The sequence below is a fragment of the Podarcis pityusensis genome, assembly GCF_964106645.2.
Source record: "Podarcis pityusensis genome assembly, chromosome: 5".
Classification (NCBI taxonomy): Eukaryota; Metazoa; Chordata; class Lepidosauria; order Squamata; family Lacertidae; genus Podarcis; species Podarcis pityusensis.
Genome location: NC_138032.1, coordinates 71464308 through 71471027, shown reverse-complemented (window position 1 = coordinate 71471027; position 6720 = coordinate 71464308). Strand labels below are relative to the sequence as shown.

The following is a 6720-nucleotide window of genomic DNA, read 5'->3' as shown; positions in this document are numbered from 1 at the left end:
ATATACCCATGCACGTGACCCAGAGCTTCCCCTTTCGGTGCGTGCATTCGGAACACCTGCCCACCTCTCCCTACTTTTAGGGTTTTGTGCTTGACCTTGCTATGCCTTCATGTGTCATCTGTCCAGTGGCGTAGCGTGGGTTGTCAGCACCCAGGGCAAGGCAAGTAATTTGCGCCCCCTAACCCGTGGATTTTAACACTCGAGTCTCGAGCGCACCCCCCCAGATGTTGCGGCCGGCCCCCCTGCACCCCCCACGCTATGCCACTGCGTCTGTCGTTGGGACAGGGGCATGGCAGGAATTTTCCCCACTTGGCTGACTGGCTGTTGCCATTTGGGTTTTGCCTGCCACGTAGCAAATCGTCACAACTTGTAAGGTTGCGGATAGGCTCTGGTTCAGGATGGGAGAACGCTCTCACCATCCCTATGTGAAGGGTATTCCATTAAAGGAATCCAGGGACTCAGTGGTTTGGTCAACCCCTGAGAAGGGGTTCTGCCCATGCCTGAGTCCAGGGGGACATTTGGGTGGCGGAGATAGCCTGTTCCCGGCTTTCCGCTTACCCAGGTGTTCACCCTTGGCTGACCTATGCTGGAACCCTGAGTTAGTGCTACATCTATGACAGGGGGCTAGTGGAATCAGAGCCTATGCAACCAATCACTTTCTGTAATCAATAAAGTTGTGGCCTAAATTCTGCCAAAAACCAAAACCAAAATTTGAGTCAAGTGTGAATTTATTCAGGGGGGGAGGTTTCTGGGTCTGAACACGCAAGAGATCCCATTGTTGGCCCTCAGTCAAAATTAGCCCACAGCAATCCTTCTAGTCAACAATCCTGTGCAGTTGGCCCGTGTTCTTGTCATCCTTATATTGCAGATGGGCAGTTGAGATTGTGAGACTAGTGGCCTGCCTAAAGCCACCAATGAACTTGAAGGCAGTAGTGGCTTTGAATGGAAACTTCTTGGCTGATCACTCAGCCTTTCAGCCTCACCAGCTCCTTCCTTCCTTTTATCTGCCACTGGCCTGCCATGTGTTGATGGATAAGTCACTTTCCCCTGTGAGTCTCCTTTACTAGGGGTAGGGAGGAATTTCAGCCAGAGGGCTGCATTCTCTTCTATGAAACCTTATGAGGGCCACATGGGGCCTGAGCATTAACAGTAAACTTTATGTTTGTACAGCCTGGACAATGAGGTCCAGCTCTGAGGGCCTTCTGATTGTTCCCTCACTGTGAGAAGTGAAGTTACAGAGAACCAGGCAGAGGGCCTATATGACTTTTAGAAGACATCTGAAGGCAGCCCTTTAATGCTTGATGTCTTACTGTGTTTTTATAATTTGTTGGAAGCCGCCCAGAGTGGCTGGGTCAACCCAGTCAGATGGGTAGGATACAAATAAAAAGTAGTATTATATTTATTTATTTATTTATTTATTTATTTATTTATTTATTTGGCTAGTTTACCTAAACACAAACCTCTATCTTCCATCTAGATAAGCAAGAGACATTATCAGAGTTCAAGGACATATTCTGGTCAGACAAAAACATTTGGGCTATGAGACAGGACCAGTGGGGTGAGTCACCTGAGGAGAAATCTGAGGGCCAAAAAGAGAGAGGCTTTGGAGGGCCACATTTGGGCCCCAGGCCTGAGTTTCTCTATTCGTACTCTGTACACATATACTAAAAATACCAGCACCTGGCATTGAATACTGAGACCATGTTGCAATAGGGGGACGCTGCGAGAAAGTGTGTGCTTTTGTGAACACCTCACAGGGAGATCCCAAAGCCAGGAGAGTAATTGAGACAAGCCATTTGAGAGCTTTAAGCTAATGGACTAAATTCCAACATTATTCTGAAAGTGCCAGGAATGGGCTAAGCTTGAAAGAATGCTGGCAAATACTTGACATTTTCGCAGCACCCAAACTGCCTGCCCTTACAGGGTGCCATGGGAGCAGGAAAGACTTAAAATGGAATTGGCATTGCTGAGAGCTATCCACTTGCCTCAGCAAGGAGGAATGCTAACCCATTTCAGTTCAGGGAATAAGAGATTTGGTGGGAATGGTAGGAAGGAGGGGCAGCAACAAGGGGAGGGGGATAATGCAAAAACTTTTGTAGAGCAATTTAGAACTTAAGCGGGTGGCCCAAACACAAGCCCCACAGCTGACGTCAGGGGCTACAACCCCGACTTAATAATAAATAGGTTTGCCTTCTCTTTATTACATGGCTGACATTCTTCTCATACAGTGGCTTCTGATAGCTTCAGAACAACCAGCCAGGCAGGGACTCCTGCAGGGGTCAGTTGTGCCATGGATACTTAATACTGTTTGACCTTGCATAGAGCCAGTTTACTTGTTTGAGAGCACCGGGCCTTTGCAAACATATCTCAGAAGTAGACACAGTATATAAATGTAATGAATGTGCTGCTGTAAACATTATAAATTAAACAGACTGGAGTCAAGTGTGGGCAAAGGAACTTGACTCTTATCATGCTGCTATAAAATGGCTGCTTCTCTAAGTTCCTGTTTCTTGCTTGGTGTTCCCCAGAACGGCTTCCCTCACTACAACCACACATGGAACACTTTAGTTCCTCTTATCAGCTGCTGTCATCAGAAAGAAGAGGCCCTCTAATGGACATTTTTCATTATCAGTCCCCAGATCCTTCATCAATCACCTCCTACAAATGTTTATTATATCTAGTTAAATTTCATGAAGAATTAGTCCCTGAAACCTTGTTTTCATGTTCTTTCTTTCCTTCTTTCATGTCTGTCTGTCACTGTGGGCAGGAACTGTGACCATTGGTCCACCTAGTTCAGTATCACATACAGTGACTGGTAGCTGCTCTTCAGGGTTTCAAACAGGAGTGTTTCCTCAGCTCCACCTGGAGATATTGGGAACTGAATTTGGGACCCTTTGTATATGGACTATGTGCTCTAACACTGAGCTATGACTATACCCCTGACAGATATACACAGAAGGAAGTACTATTGGTTTCAGTGGAAACCACTTCCACTTAATGATTTACCCTTGTCTATGCCTAAAGGAAGGTGCAGCTTCTTTCAGGGCCTCATTCAGCAGCAGCAGCAACAACAAACCTTTGGGAAACACATTCATTCTTCACCTCAGTTGTTGAGGAGGGGGTTTACATTTTAAAATATTTCATTCATGAGTAAGTGTTAGGAAAATATGCAATTTTTGTAAGAACACCAATATTTCTGTCTCTCTTCCCTACCCCCATTTACATGGATGTTTATTTGGGTTGCAACCTGGTGGTCCTAAAGTTTATCATGTAATGATCCCTTTTGCTATCACTGACTGTTTTGAAGAGTTAAACACCATATACTGTAGGACGGTCCTTAAGTGCCTGTAGGAGGAGCTGTCTTTCAGCACTTAGTAACCATGTGTGGAATAATCATCAGGAGCGGAGGAGGGGAATGTGTAGCCACAGAATTCATTTCCTGGCAGAAATGAGGAAGGCAGCATGAAATGACTGGCAGTATCTAGCTGACTGTGAAGTTACTAAATAGACTGTTGGGATCCCTGCACTTGGTTGGGAAGCCCCAAGCCATTTAGAGATGGTAAAACAATATCACACTAGTCCTCTTGAGACTTGTCTTAAGATGAAGACTTATGCAATATTCGTAGGCTGTTTGAGTTGGGGAAAGATGGCTGGTTTCAAAAGTGCCCTCTTACCACATTAAATACAAATATACTTTTTGTCCCAGAGCAATCTAAAAAAAAAAAAAAAAAAAAAAAAGTCCCTCTACATTTCCAGCACAGTCAGTTTGGACAGGTAAAGCTAGTTTGGAAGGTTACCCATTGGCTAGTATCAACGATGTCACTGACACATCACTCTCAATAGCATTTTTTTCAACTGTTTTTAAAAATAGTTGTTCAGGTTTTGGTACAAAGGGTGAAAATATAAGAAAAAAGAGCCCCACCTCCCACACAAAGGTGAGCATGAGGGACATGGCAGAGCTGCAATTGATTCAGTATATGTTCGCTAGAACATATGCCTATAGTGTGTTATGAGAGCAGGATCACACCACAAGTGATGCCTCTTCAATCTTTTGCTTATCTTCAGGATTTATTTGCAGCTAGAGACCAAGCAAAATGTTGAATAACAGGCAAAAAGCATGAATGCCTGTATTTGCATTAAGAACATAGCTTAAAAATCTTGATCTGAAAGTAATGCTAGGTTTTTTGGTTTGTAAGTTTTTCAATAACTTCTTTTTATTGAACTGAAGTTAAAAGCAAGATGTTAAAATCGTATCAAAACTCAAATAACATTGGTGGAACCCATCTTAACATGCCAGGCGCAGGGAAACTCAGGCCTAGGAACCAAATGTAGCCCTCCAGACCTCCCCATCTGGCCCTTGGCGCACTCCCCCAGACTGCACCCCTCCTGTTTCGCACACCAAGTCTTTGTACCTGATTAGAATGTGTCCCTGAATTTTTGCTTGTCTGGATGGAGAATGGAGAGGCCTATGCAGGAACTAGCCTACTGCAATTTGTTCCTCCGCCAACCTTTGCCTCTGGATCTGCCCACAATTGCTATGTGGCCCTCAGGAGGTTGGCCAAAAGAGAATGTGGCCCTTTGGGCTGAAAGAGATTCCCCACCCCTGCAATATGTGATAGGGATTAAAAGGCCTAGGACCTTTCACTTGCCTAGCAACTAATTGAATAAAGTTGGCCAAGTGTGCTCCACAGATAGCAATGATTAGCTGTTACACAAAGTGGGGTTTCTTTTGACAGCCAAGAGGCTATGGCTGAAATGGAATGAGAGGCAGCTCGATTCACAAAGAACAAATAATAAAAACAATTCCTTGGAATTGATTCTAAGATCTTTTGAAGTATGATCAAATTTGTGTCCTTTAAATTTGCGGCGGCAGTAAGCATGGTTTCAGCATCTACCCTGAAGATGACACAGGATATAATTATAAATTGCCCCTCCCTGCTATTGAAGCCCCAGTAGCAATACCAAGGGGCTTCTAAATAACAGATCAGCTTCCGAGCAAAGCCACAGACAGGCATGGAAGGGCGACTACTGTTCTGTGACTCATTCCGAGATTCCATCTGTCTGCCCTGCCTTTGGCAATTTGTTATTCCCATTAAGGAGTGCAGTCTTCCTTTCCCAATGGAGTTAACTGCAAGCCTGAGGTCAGAAGTGTGTTCTTATAATAAGTGGTCTGAAAACTGTAACAGGCAGAATTCAACAGGCTGTATTCAGCCCTTCCTCCCAAAGGAGACTATGGCGGTAGTGTATTGATCCTGATCATTTATGTTGATTTTAATGTTTATTGTATACGTGATTTTGGTTTTATTGCCTTTTATTGTTGTGTTTTTACAGTGTTGTACTCAAGGGATCTTGCGATGAATGGCGGGTTGGAAAAACCATAAACACACAAAAAGCATCATGCTGCTGAGGTTCTCTTCGCATCTGGAAGGTGACAGGATCAGATTTTTTCTCTGTCTCTAAATCATAGAGGTCACCTGATTGTGTGTTTGTGTGTGTCCAAAATCAAGGCAAGATAGTGGGTTGTGGAATCAATACATTTATGAGACTGTTTTCATCTGTCTCTCATACAGATATAGCAGTGAGTAGAACGAGGTCTTGATGCTGGGGCCACCTGTAGATAAACATGAATTAGAAGGGGATAGACCTGGAAAGTAAGTTTTTCAGAGTCCAGGCCGATCCAGGTCTCACCACCACTCAGTAGATTTGTTCTCTGATGCTAGTTATGTTTCTTTATTTGGAGTATTTACTTACCTGGGAACCTCTATGGTTTTTGCTGAGCACCATTAGCAGTTATATTGTTAAAGGTGAAAAACACACTCTGATTTTCAGACATGGTGACTGTGTGCCTCCTCTTTTACATACCCAGATTCAGCACTTCCCCAGGTTTGGAACGGTTTCCCTCCTTGTCTGTGTGGATAAGCCATTAAAGAGACAGATGATTCCTGCTGGGCAGAAGTAAACCCTGCGGTCACGAGAAACGGTTCTCTGGTTACGTCTAGGCAGGTGGATAGACTGTCTAGCCAAATGTAAACACAGCCCATGTTTTCATTTTCTGCTAACACCTGAGAATGAGTACTCCCACACAACTGAAAACCCCTAGGAGGTCCAGAGGAGCCGGAATCCAAGGCAGCTACTGCCAAAGAAAGTCAAAAGACAGGATAACCGAGGGGGGAAAAAGTGGGGGGCAGATATCCTTTGCTGTCAATTACTGTTATAGGAGTGTTGGAGCTGAAGAAGCACCTTTCACCCATCCAAAGGACGATCAGCTCCCCTTGACTGTAAACCACCATCTGAGAAAACACTGCCGAAAGGCCTGTTATGAAAAAATAAACCTCATATGCTGCTCCTTGTAACTCCGAACCAAGGCAAATAAATATCAAGCTTTCCTCAGCATATAATGTCAGCTTGTCTCTAGTGCTTTCAAATATAAGCTGCCTTCAATGTAAATATCTATCAGTCTATCCATCTATCTAGCTGTTGAGGAGGATGTCAAGGTAAGTAACTAGTGTATGACTGGGAAAATATATCTCAAGATTAGGGAAATGAGGATTAATCGAAAGAGCATTATTCCACAAAAGCTGCTGGAAGAGGAAGGTGGAGGTGTTTTGACAAAATGGGATTGAGGGGAATTGGTGCATAATGCAGCAGCCCAGGACTAGCTTACTTCAGCACCCATGCAGGTTTGGCAGCAGGGAAAGTTACATTTTCCTAATATTAGGC

At 44.1% G+C, this 6720-nt stretch overlaps 1 long non-coding RNA gene across 1 annotated transcript; it reads left to right on the top strand.

The window, feature by feature from the left end:
• The first annotated feature begins 916 nt into the window (after positions 1-916).
• On the top strand, positions 917-6168 carry LOC308477366. The gene is made up of 3 exons (XR_013986511.1): positions 917-1049; positions 1478-1558; positions 5867-6168. It is a non-coding gene; the product is annotated as an uncharacterized lncRNA (long non-coding RNA).
• Positions 6169-6720: the final 552 nt, after the last annotated feature.